Consider the following 12,488-nt stretch of genomic DNA (forward strand, 5'->3'; position numbering starts at 1 on the left):
GAGGGGGGTTCTGTGCAGATCTGAAAGCTAGGTGGTCCACCTTTCCAGAACCTTGCTTGGAGAAAATCCAGGTCTGTGGATTTGTTACAGTGAGCATTTCAGGGGAAGTAGGAGAGGCTTGCAGGACACGGACGGCCTGACACTGTCATGAAGGGGAGCAGAGCCGAGCCCTGAGCTCCAACTGGTCTCTGCCCTCTAGTCCCCTGTGCTTCACTGGGTTAAGTCTGGTGACATTGGGTGAGTTACTTACTCCCTATTACCTTCAATTTCCTTAGCTTCGAAATGGAGTTAACTCTCACTTACCCAATCTGGTTACTAAGAGGATTAGTTGGATTGATAATCACAATGTACTTACATGTCAGTATTTGAACAATCATCAGTATGATAATGGATGTAAATCTTGGCTCATAGAAAGACAATTGTTTTAAGCAAGAAAAAGCCTGTACTGGGGGTCGAGCATTACTGGCATGGGCTGTCCCTGTGTTCCCAGCCACCTGATGCATAAAGGTGAGTGACTTAAAGTGGTCCATGGATATGCATGGCACAGGCTTGGGAAGCCAGAGAAATCCAAGTCATGGGAGAGCAAGGACATGGCCATGGCTGTCGGGTGTGGAGGACCCCCGAGGGAGTTTCAAGAAGAAGGTTTATTGTCTGCAGGGTCAGAGGGGCTCTTGCCTAAAACTCTCTGGACCATGCCTCTACATTTTTGTGAGAGTCTACATAAGAGTCTTTTTTTTCTTTGAGTTCTCAGAAAATAAGTTTTGTCTCATTTTTTTTGGAATCGTTAGAGGTCTTACATGTTTTACCACAAAAGCAGAAGCAACACCACCAAGTCCATGGTTAAACTGAGCTTTTTGTAATACAGAGAAACAGGAAATAGATCATTCTAAACACATGGAGCTCTTCTGCAGATATCTTTGCTGGTATGCTGTTAACAAGAACAATTATGGTGAGGGTCTTTGTAGAAGCTTAATTAAGATGCATTGTCAGAGAAGGGGGCACAACTACAGGGCAGCAGTGAGGTTCCCCAAGAGGTGACTGGGTCCATAGGACTATGGGACATGAAAGGAAGGCACATGGCTAATTGTCTATGAAGAGGTGTTAGTTGTCACTCAAGGGAAAGGAGGTTGAGGTCCTTCTGTTGATGGAATAGACACAGCATGGATGCCCTGGTTATGGGTACTCCATCTCCAGGTAAAGCCCAGAGCCTGGTGTACCATGGCCCTCCAGCTGCATCTGATCAGGCTGCATGGGGACATGGAACCACCCCTCACCTGCATCACCTCATCTGTAAAATGAGGAGGTAAGGGCCAGCTCGTCATGTCCACGAGGGACCTAAGCTGCAGCTCTCTGTCACCTCTGGTTTCAACACTGGCCTGTGTGGTCAGGATGGACCATGCTATAACACTGGCTTTGTTCCCTTTGGTCCCCGTGGTGCCACAACAGTGCACCATGTTAAGCACGCCTGCAGTGTGCTCAGCTGGTGGCTGTGTGATAATGGAAAATTCTGGGAGAAATGTCTTACTTCGGGAGATATTTATTCCATCTTCCAAATGAAATGTCTCGTGATCACCTTCAAGTCTTAGGATTTATTAGAAGGACTCACAAGGCCAATTCACCGTGATTTACTTTAGAAGGACTCAAAGTCACTGTCCTGTATAAGATTCATGCCTGCAGGGGGACAGGAGGGACAGCAAGATGTGTACCAAGCATGGAGGAGCCAGCCAAGTCCTCCAGAGCCCTTCCTCAGTGAGTCACGTGGGAAGTGGTTTTCTCATCTAGCCGTGATCTTCAGCAAGCCATAAGAAACATTTCCACCCAGGGAAGCCCACCCAGGTCTTCAAGCCTGAGGCTTCACCTGGGGCCATGACACAGGTTCCACATTGGCAGAGGACCACAGTACACTTGGGCAGGTTTCCCACTTTACATCTCTGGGGGGCGGTCATTCACATTGATAGTCCATGCAACATTCAACATGAATCATGTGATTTTCTTGCAAACTACTGCTAAGTATCTTACCAAAGAGGCAGATTTTTCTAATTCATAATTCAGTGTACCATTTGGAATAGTAATGGAGCTGGAAATAATGAGTCAAGTGGTACATATTTAATAATAAATATTAACAAAATGCTTATGTAGTTTAAAATGTATATTCTCTAAGGACCAAATGTTTTTTGGCTGATCAAGAGAAAATCTCTAGAATACTTTCTAAGTGATGTATATTGGTTGCCCTTGGCAGTGGATAGAGAGTTGGTCCATGAATAATTTTTATTTCATATATTTACTATGAAACATGTATTTATAATAAAAGATTTAAGACCCATAAGCTTGAACCGTACTGACTTGAGTGGTTTGCTTTATGAGTATGCTACAAACCTTCCAACCAGTGAGGAATGCTGGAGCTTGACCTTGCAGGACCAGGTCATGGTTCCAAGGTGATTTCCAGGAGCTGCCACACCTTGACACCTCTCCAGGCCTGGAGCAGGCTCGCTCTGACTTGCGTATGTAAATCCAAGTTCAGGATTCTCAACTTCATAATTGACTTAGAGGCTTCTTGTCCCTGGACACCCAGGAGACGCCACTTCCCCCTTTCCTGTGTCCAGCAATGATGGCTGCAAGGCTGACTCTAGGTCTTTGCGATTTTATCCAGGGATATACTGAAGATTAACTGAAAGGGGTCTAATGATGAATGCCAACCATGCTTCACACCCGTGACCTCCCAGGAATTGTTAGCTGCAAAAAGAAAACCCCCAGTCTATCAAGCCCCTGCTCAGATCTGCCATTAGTATCTAACAAGTGAAATTCAGTTAAATCATGTGTCACCAGGGTTCTTGCAAAGAAAACTCGAAGCTGAATTTTGCAATTGATTCCCCAGGCCCTCCCAGAACTCACCGTGAGAGAAAGATAATGGAAACGGATTGTTTCAAGCCCGACTTCAGAAGTTTAATTAGGGATGGCCTTGGGCAGCCATAGCTTCTTAGGCATTTGGACAGAGTTTGGAATTTCTTGCCATATTTGTGAAGTCATTTAAATTTTTTTTGTAAAGAGCTCTTTTGTTCAGATTCTCTGCCTTTTAAGAAGGTGGACTTAGTGCTCATCAGACGGGGAATAGGGTTGTTGCTTTCTGACAGTGCTCCCGTGGTCTGTTCTGTTCTTTCACTCACAGCTCCTGCTCTCAGGGCTCCCAAATAACAGGTGCAGAGAAGGAGGCCTCTCCACCAGGCAGCCAGGTGTTGGCAGTTTCAATGAGGGGAAGAGCTTCTGTCTGCATTCTTTTTCCCCAGAGAAAAACACAGAGAAGAAAAATATCTTCATTCAACGTAGTGAATGTTCCCAAAGGTACCAATTGACCACCGTCTCAGGTTCCACCTGCCAGGTGTGGCCAAGAGGCCATCTTGTCAAAGCCACCCTATGCTGCAAAGTGTGATTGAAAACCTCCAGGACAAGAGGGCTCTGCATGTGTGCCACAGTCTGGCTGGGCACAATTCAGGAGCCACTTGTTAAAAGAAACAAACTTTGTTTTTAGAACACACACACCAAACCACATAGCTCTTCAGGAAAACCTTCAGAGCCCAACTGCCACCACTGGCTTCCCACAAGCCTCTCAACCTCCCCTACTCCTCCTCCTCTTGAGGCCAATTGGCTGGGTTACATGGGCGGAGCCAAAAAAAGTCCCCCAGGGAGCAGCTCCCTGGTCTGAAAGGGTGGGGAAACAACCCAATGAGCATCACCACAAAGGAGCCAATCAGTTGGCAGCTAGAAGTTTGCTGGGGCTGCTGTGAGCCAATCATCAGCTGGCAGCTGGAAGTTTGCTGGCAGCTGGAAGTTTTCTGGGGCCCCTTAGGCTATGGCTCTCAACACATGTGTTACTCAGGTGGTAAATAGGTGACACATCAACCCCTGTTTTTACAGCCTTCCAGGGAATTCTGAAGCGGGTCTTGCTTAGGAACCAGAGTGCATGGGGTCGGAGGTCAGCCGATACTTGGGCTTTAAAGAACAAAATGAGTTGTGTCATGTAGATCAACCGGCTTTCCTGGGGGATTCCTGAAGGTGGGGCTGGACCTCAGGAAGTGGGAGAGGCAAAACTCGCCAGCTCTGACAACACCCCACAAGCTCAGGCACTCAAATGCCCACCCAGGGACAACAGCAGCACAACTGCTGGAGGGATCAGACAGTGACAGTGATATTGGGAACCTGGGACATCTGATGGTCTGTCAGGCCTGGAACCCAGGGTCATGGGAACAAGAGACCTTCCAGAACATTCTCAGAGAAGGCTCAGGCCCCACTCTCTCCATTCCGTGCTGCTGCTCTCAAGGATCTGGGCCTTAAAGGCTTTGTCTCCATTCCCAGTGCTTTCTGTTCCCCTGTAAACCTGTGTCTTCATCGGCCACCAAACCTATCTCCCTCCTAACCTGCCCTGGCCTCTGCACGTGCCTCTGTGGACAGCTTCTGGCTACAGGGGAGAGGATGCCCCGAGCTCCAGCCCAGCATCTACCTCCACAGCACCTCCTCGCCCTGCTCCCCCTTCCAGCCTCTGGGACTGGAAACCTCTGGGAAGGACCCATCTTTCTCAGACATGGGTTTTATATTTAGCAGTAATATGTCTCGAACTAAAAATTCTAAGCTCGTTACCCCGCATCGCTCTCCTCTAAACTGGATTATTTTTTCCAATTACATTAACCCTCCTGTTCCGTTCTTTTATGAATCTGCATCAGGGCCAAATAGGGGTTGAAAGGACGACTATCCTAGGAAGAATCCTTGCAGGAGGACAGGAAAGCCCAATCACGCAGGGACTTCGCCACAGAGACAAGGACTTGAATGGAGTCTGCAAAACCCTGTCCCTGTGTCCTGTTGACAAGGTGACCTACAGTCCCCTCTACCTAGGACTCAGGGCTTCCCTGGGATAAGAATGTTTGAGTGATAAAGCCAGAAATGTCCCAGGCAATCTGGGGCCAGGTGACTGTCCTTCTGCATTCAAAGCTGTGGGGACAGCAGGACAGTGGGGTAGATGAGGGTGGATTCTGTGTGAACCTGAAGGCTGTGTTTAAAGTCCAGTTTTTCTACCGCTTAGCAAGTGACTTTGCTTCTTTAAGATTAAAACTGATGCATCTTCAACATGATATGGCTGCACCCTTCCTACTAGGTACAATGGCGAGGAGTAAATGGACCTTGAAAAGGGCCTGGCCCAGCGTCAGTCCTGGGCAGCTTCTCCCTGACCCTTAGATCAGATGCTGGGACTGGCAAGAAAACTGGGGCTTTCCTTGAGACACAATCATGAAGGGGTGTCACAGACACCAGCAATCAAGCTCCAGGTCATTATAATGAATGCAGGGAAAAAATCCATAATGGACAAAATGTCAAAAATGTCAAATAAAGACAAGGTGAGGTTCCCTGTGGGTCTTACTGAAGCCCGAGTCGGAAAGGACGGTGTGTGCCTCTGCATGTGTTCTCCACGGTTGTCTCAGTGACCAACAGCTTTAACAAAATTGATTTTGATGAGTCAAGAGGTCAAGAAAGCAGTTATAATAACATCTGTGTGGGATATAAATGAAGTATTTTAATTTAAAAATATTATTATGACTTTTAAGACACCTACTTTAAAAATGTTTTAATTTATTTTTTCAATAAATAGAATGTTTTGGGGAAAATTGTGAAAAAAAAATCATGGAAATATCCACCTTCATGTCTGGCTTCTTAAGCTAGCTGGGTGTTCTCAAGTTTGTCTATTCCATAGCACGGGTCTGAATTTCCTTACTTTCCAGGGCTGGAGGACACTCTGTGGTGTGGACAACTACCCTTTCCTTAGCCATTCTTTGGCTGAGGGACTTTGGAAGGTTTAGTCCATGGTGACCATCACCCCTGTGAACGCCGCTGCCTTGTGAGCCCCTATTTCTGACTCTGCCTGTGTAAAATGTCCAGCATATGTGAATTCAGAAAACAGACTGTGTGGGTCAGGAGCTGGGAAAGAGGAAAGGGCACAGAGGTACTGGCTTCCTGATGAGTGACAGGTCCATCATTTGGTCTTGAATCCTGATTTGGTTTCATTGGGCTGATTTTTCTTTCCTGAAGCCTCAGCCATCTGCAGGATGAGCTGCTCCCATTGCAGAACCCTTTGGAAAAACACCTAAGCTGTCCTTTGAACAAGGGCAGCGTGTGTGTGGCTGAGGGCAGCATCTTACATCTGCAGACAATGTTGGTCACTGGTCATCATGTGGCTGAGCTAGGTGTGAGCACAGTTTGAGCCTTTCTGACCACAGTGATGACCTAGCCATTTAGTGCTAGCAAGGTCCACTCCTTGGCGAGGCTTGATGACTGTCCAACTTCACGGCCAGTGGTGCAGGAGGGGGTGGACATTTCCTCTGCTCTCTCGAGTTGGTTGCCATGGCAACCAAGAGACCATCCCTGCACAGTCCTGGAAGGACTGGGGCGGGGGAATCAGGAGGCCCCACAACACCCCAAATTTCACCGTGCTTCGAGGTCTAACAAATCTGTTTGCCTCTCTTTGTTTTGCCGTCCTGGGAAAGGAGCCCGGGGCTCGTGCAGGCCTTCCTACCCTCGGATGGAAACTGAGGCTCTGAGGAAACTGAGGTTCTGGGGGGCAGGCAGCAGGCGGGGAGCCACTCAGCTGCAACCAGTCAGGTGGAAACCCTGGAGCCCATCAGAGCCCTAGGGAGCCTGGGAACGCAGCCCCGGAACACTTGCTCAGGTTCCTTTGAGGTGGAGAAGAACAGGGAGGCCGGCCAGTAATTGCCAAGCACGGTGTGCATGTGCACCCGAGAGCAGAGAGAATTCCCGGGGACGTGTGGGCATGTGCTTTGCTTCTCACTTCACATCGTTTTTTTGTGAACATGAAATAAGAACTTAAGTAACTGCAGGGCGAACGTGCTTATGGCCCTTGCTGAGTTTCTACAATTGAGAACACCTTGTTGTATTCGTTTCTAAGCCTCCTTTTTAATCATTCACCCTATTCTAATATTCTAATCATATGTTGGGGGGAAGTATAATAGCACATCAAATGCGTCGTTTCACGGAACAAACCATGAGTAAATATTTAAGTCAAGAAAACAATTCAACTAAATTAAACATATAAAATTGCAGATGGCTGGGTACTAAGGAGCACAAGGCCACAAGGGCATCCTGACTGATTCTGCAGGACACCTGGGGTAACTTGGGCCATAGGCCAAAGGCTTTAGCTCTTGCTATGAGTGCTCTCCAAAGTCATGGGAAACTGTGGTCCAAGGTGCCTAGCCCTACAGTGCATATCAGAAAACATGAAAATCATTACCTCCAAAGGAACAACGTGCCATATAATGAGCCAGCTGTTCTGCTCCGGGGTCAGCATGATAGGGTGGCCTGTCATCCCCACTATGTAGCCCTGCACTGGTGCTGGTCTCTGTCTCTTCTCCCCTGCCTGTTCTCTGTTGTACTCACCTGAGCAGGCGAATGTCAACAGCACAAAAATCTATGCTGTTCCACCTGGATGCAGGACTCAAGAGGCCCCTTGTCCTCGCCACCTGGGAAGGACCAGGTGAGTCCCCTGGGGCCAGGGACTTAGGCACCTGTCTGGCCTGTTCTCCACCAGCCCCCACTTCCCCGGCTTTGGGGTCCCCTCGAGAGGGAAATGCGGGAGGTGCATTGCTGACCCCCTGCTCTTTGGGCCCTCCAGTCCCAGCCTGGGCTGCTGACCCCGACCTGTGTCACCAGGCTCTCCTTGAGTTTCACGAGCCTGCCCCACACCTGTCTTGGCATCAGGGAGCCACCAGAGGACACCTGCTGAGACCTCTCCTGTCAACCCACACCCATTTCCTTATTAACCACCCTCCCTTGGGCTAGGGAGTCGGGCTAATGTGTTTTCCTGAACACCCATCACATTAATCCACTGGCTTTCACCTTGTTTTTTGAGCCAAATGAAAAACATAAACTAATCTTAAATTTATAAAAAACCAGTGACACCTGAATTTCATTGAACCACGTGGCACTAAGGACACCTTTGCCTTCATTCCAACATGCACAGGGGCAGGTCCATGGGGTACCATGTTTCCTCAGCAGGTGGGGTAAAGACTGACTAAGCAGCTGTTACCAAAGGTGGGACATTGGTCACGCCCTCTAAAATCTCTCATCTACTCCAGCTTTTATTTGAGAAAACTTTTTTCATTTTGGAAAGAAATACCCCAGTACCCTTGGCTCTGTTAATACCGTTACAGCCCCTCTGGGAACACCTTCCATCACTAAGTCATCTCTGACCCTTCTTCTTCCATGAGTTATTTTATCGACTCATGCAGGGTACTAGGAGCCATAGTAACACTGCTCACCCATCTGGACATCAGGTTGTGCATAACCACTGCCACAGCTGGGCCCCCTGCTGGCAGTTTCTACCTCCCCACACTCAACCTGGGGCAGAGACAAAACATTCCAAAAACATTTCTTCTATACCCAAATGCACTTTTGACTTTTTGTCTTATCATTGTTCCCTAAACAACACATTTATGAAGCACATGCATCGTAGTGAGTATTATAAGTAATCTGACGGTTTGAAGCCCACGGGAGGATGTACACAGGTCCTGTGCAAATACATGGCCACTTTACATAAGGAACTAGAGCAGCCACACATTTGGCTTTCTGAGGGATCCAGAATGTGTCTCCTGCAGACAATGGGGCATGGGGAGGGATGAAGCTCATCTACCCCTGTGTCTGTCATTGCGCATTACACACACTGGCCTGCACGGCCACAGCTGGGAGGAGCATGTCTCTGAAAAACCCTGGGCTACTAGAGCCCCATGTCCCCCCAGGTGCAGGTAGATAGAGGGCCTAGAGGGGACATCACCTTGAAAAGGGGAGAAGCTCATCAGTTCAGCTGTGACAGTCACTCCAAGCCCGTCTGCCATGGGATGGGAACCAGAATGTCCCAGGCTGGCGCTAAGAGCAGGTGACCAGTGGGGGCAGCCCAAGGAAGATGGGGACATGAACACTGGGCAGATGCTGACCTGGGGCCATTGAGAAACTGCGGTTGCATTGCCTCCAGCTAGATTCCCAGAGGCATGGCCTGTGTTCCTGCCTGCTACAGTCACTCAGTGGATCATAGTGTGATGCCACCTGTATACAAATGCACAGGACCATCCCTCTGTGTGTGCAGGGCCCCTGAGACATCAGTGACTGTGAGCTAATCTTATTCTGGGTCCTGAGGCACCTTCAACAGCCATCGCACCTACCATTGTAGTTTCCAATCTGGTGAAGGGAGAAGAAAGACTCCTCGGGGGTGTGGGTAGCAGAGGACTCTTGTCATCAAGGACCCTCTGAAATAGCCAGTGTTATCAGGGCTAGGGCAGTCCAGAGGGGGACAGAAACGTGACTTCAATGCCGTTGTCCAGGGCAGGAGTGCCACAGAAGGCCAATCCAGTTCACTTGCCAAGAGGGGCCTCTTCACCAAAAGATCTCAGAAACCAGCCCAGGAACATAACCACTTGTGTGGTTTGTTTCTAAAATTGTAGCTTCTAATAAAGTGACTGTCTCTGTGGAAAAGAGGCAACCACCCCGTGAACAATCCACTCTAAATTGACTCATTTTGTGAAGAAGTTGCTCTTTTTATGAAGAACGGTCTCTGAAAGCAGAATTATAGAAAATGATTTGAACATTTTAATCAGAGTTTCTCTGCTCTTCAGGAAAGAGCCACATAAAGCCTGTGTCCATCCCCACAGGGCCCATTGCTTCCAGCCAGTTAACTGGGGTGTGGTGTGCCTTCCCCAGGGCAGCTGGTCTCTGTCAAGGGTGGTTTGAAGCTGGTTCTCGGGAGTGGACATGTGCAGAGGAAGACAGCTCATCTGGTCAGTGGCCTTTTGATATTTTGATATCACAGCTCAAAATCCTTCATGCAGAATGTGGAGGTCCACCCCATAGGAAGTGTGGCCCATGAAGGTGCAGCGGCCAAGTGGCCCTGCCCAGGGGACCCCTCAACCCCCTCCTCACATCCAGGCAACAGGCAGCTCCTTCCTCCTTTCTTTCTGCCAAGTCCCTCAGACTCACCCATCAGAGGCCGAGCTGGGCCTCCAGTTCCTAACCTCCTTGTTGGTCAAGTGTGCAAAAATGCTTTCTTCTTTTAAGACTTAGGCCCCTAGCCTGGGCCTCCCCCTGGTGGGGCAGAGAATCTTCCTGGGAGTCAGTGTCCAGCTCCTCTCCTGAGATCCTCTCTCTCTGTAGCCACACTTCCCACTGCTCCTGACCTCTGTTTATTAATTTAATTTTTCTAGACTCCTCCCTCTCACAAAGCTCCAGACCCCTTCCCTATTCTCCTCAGTGAGAGTCTGGGGCCTTGCTTTAAAGAATCTGATGGAAGAGGAACAGGAGTGGTGCAGGGTTTCTTTCCCTCTAAACAAGCACCTGCCAGAGCGGAGGCCCTGCCCCGTGACCATGTGTCTAGAATACCTCTCCTCCTCAGCGACTGAGCAGGCCTCATGTCCGACCCAGCAGGAGCCTCCCAGGGTCACCCAAACTATCCTCTCTCTCCTCTGTCAGGCTGGGGGTGCTAAACAGGAAACAAAAGCCCCCCCCCCCCAATTCCAGTGCTTTTCAGCAAAAGTGACTTATTTCTTGTTCTGCAGAATCCGAAGGGGGTATGGGAAAGGTTCTGCTCCAGATGGGAATTCAGGGGTTCATTGCTACCTCGTTATGCACCCTCCAAGGTACATGCCGTACCACATCCCATGCCCTGGAACAGGCAGAGGGACTGGAGCATCTGCCCAGTGCCCAGCGCAACTCTCATGGTCCTTTAGCCAGAACTCTGGATAGTGCCTACTCCCCAGGGAGGCTGGGAAACCCAGGCCTGGCCAAGGTGTTGCTTCTGCCACACCCCAAACCACAGCTTGAGCTGGCCACGCTTTCTCTCTAGCCAGCGGTCATGAGGCCCCTTCCCAGTTCCAGTTCTTCAGAGCCCCCTCCTGGCAAAGGTCCCCAGAGAAAGCAACCTGTCTCACCTGGAGGCAGAGGGAGGTTTTGTCTGTTGGCTGCACCTCACCCTGGAGGGAAGTCAAAGCTGTCAGAGCATCAAAATAGAAGACGCTCCCCGAGACCTCCCTTCATCAGACCCTGGCACCCCTTAACAGTGGGCTGCAGCAAGCATGGGACCAGGTCCAGGAAGGAATTGCAAAGGCTGACGACAGGGAGCTGGGTCCTGCCTTCAGCTTTAGGCCTCTCCTCGAAAATCAGTGTCCGAAATGCAGTCACCGTCTCAGAAAAGAAAAGTCCATCTCACCTATGACCTCATCTGGAAGAGAACCACCTCCAGTTGGCACTCCTGCTGGGCATTCGTCACCCGCAGGTGACAGACACACAGAAGAAGGTAGCTATCTCTAGGTCACAGGTGCCTGTAGCTTAGGCAGCCTCCTTTGAGGTGGACCATCCGAGTACTTGTGTTCTTTTGCCATTAGCAGTAGAAAAGCTGTCCTCAAAGCCCTGGGTGACAAGCACAAATGAGACCCATGCATCTGGGAAGTGGCTGTCACCTTGCTCTCATCCTGTCCTAAAGCCAGGTATCAAAGGGCCCAGGTAAGGGGTAGTGCATTTTAGTTACTAAAAGAAATTAAAGTTTGTTACTCTAATAACATTATCTGAACACCTTGACCCCAGATCTCCTTGCAACTTGCTCTCTTTAAACCCAGGAACACACCCAGAAAGCTCCATGCAGCTCCTCCACTCTGCCAGTCCCCAGGGCTATCCCTCCCTGAGCTGTCCCACCCACACAGTGCGCTGGCCCCAATTTCTCAGTTCCTGGAGGGCTGACATCTTAGGATATCTTCCCAACAGAAAGGACTCCATGTGGTGACTTGTTTTCTTTTGTTCTTTTTAATATCCCAACGTTTTAAAATAAACATTGCCCAAACTGTGTTCTTACCAATGACTTCAAGTTCAACTGAAAAATCGTAATACTCTATTCACAAATCTATTATTTTAATGCAATTTTCAGAGGAAGTTTTAATAAGTTAGTGAATTATATTCCTTTAAATATTTCAGAATATATTCATAAATTTAACATACCCTGGTCCTTTTAAGGCAATGTATATTTCTAATTAACTTGGAAAGTGTTCTCAAATGTTTAAGGAACCCTAGTAAATCTCACAAGCGAAACTTACCAGAACCTGCAAGTTCCCCTCAACATTCCAATCTTGTTGATATTAAGTAAATTCTCTCAAACTTTTCAACTTAAAATTGCAAGTCTAAAATGAATGTCTCACTACCCTGATTTAGCTGAAATCACAAGGCTTATTAACAATCTAATGGGGTCGATGATATTAAATACTATAAATACTTTGCAGACATGACATTGTCTAATAAATACTATGCTTACCACACACAAAAAAATAAGAAACAGACCTGATTTATTTTATTATAACTGTTTCTATTTATTACTCTTTATGGATTCTAGACTCATTAAGGAAAAAAAAAACATTTAGTCTTTCCAGAAAATGCAAGTTACTCTCTAGCAAATTGGGACCCAA

Source organism: Ictidomys tridecemlineatus (genome assembly GCF_052094955.1).
Source record: "Ictidomys tridecemlineatus isolate mIctTri1 chromosome 1 unlocalized genomic scaffold, mIctTri1.hap1 SUPER_1_unloc_1, whole genome shotgun sequence".
Classification (NCBI taxonomy): domain Eukaryota; kingdom Metazoa; phylum Chordata; class Mammalia; order Rodentia; family Sciuridae; genus Ictidomys; species Ictidomys tridecemlineatus.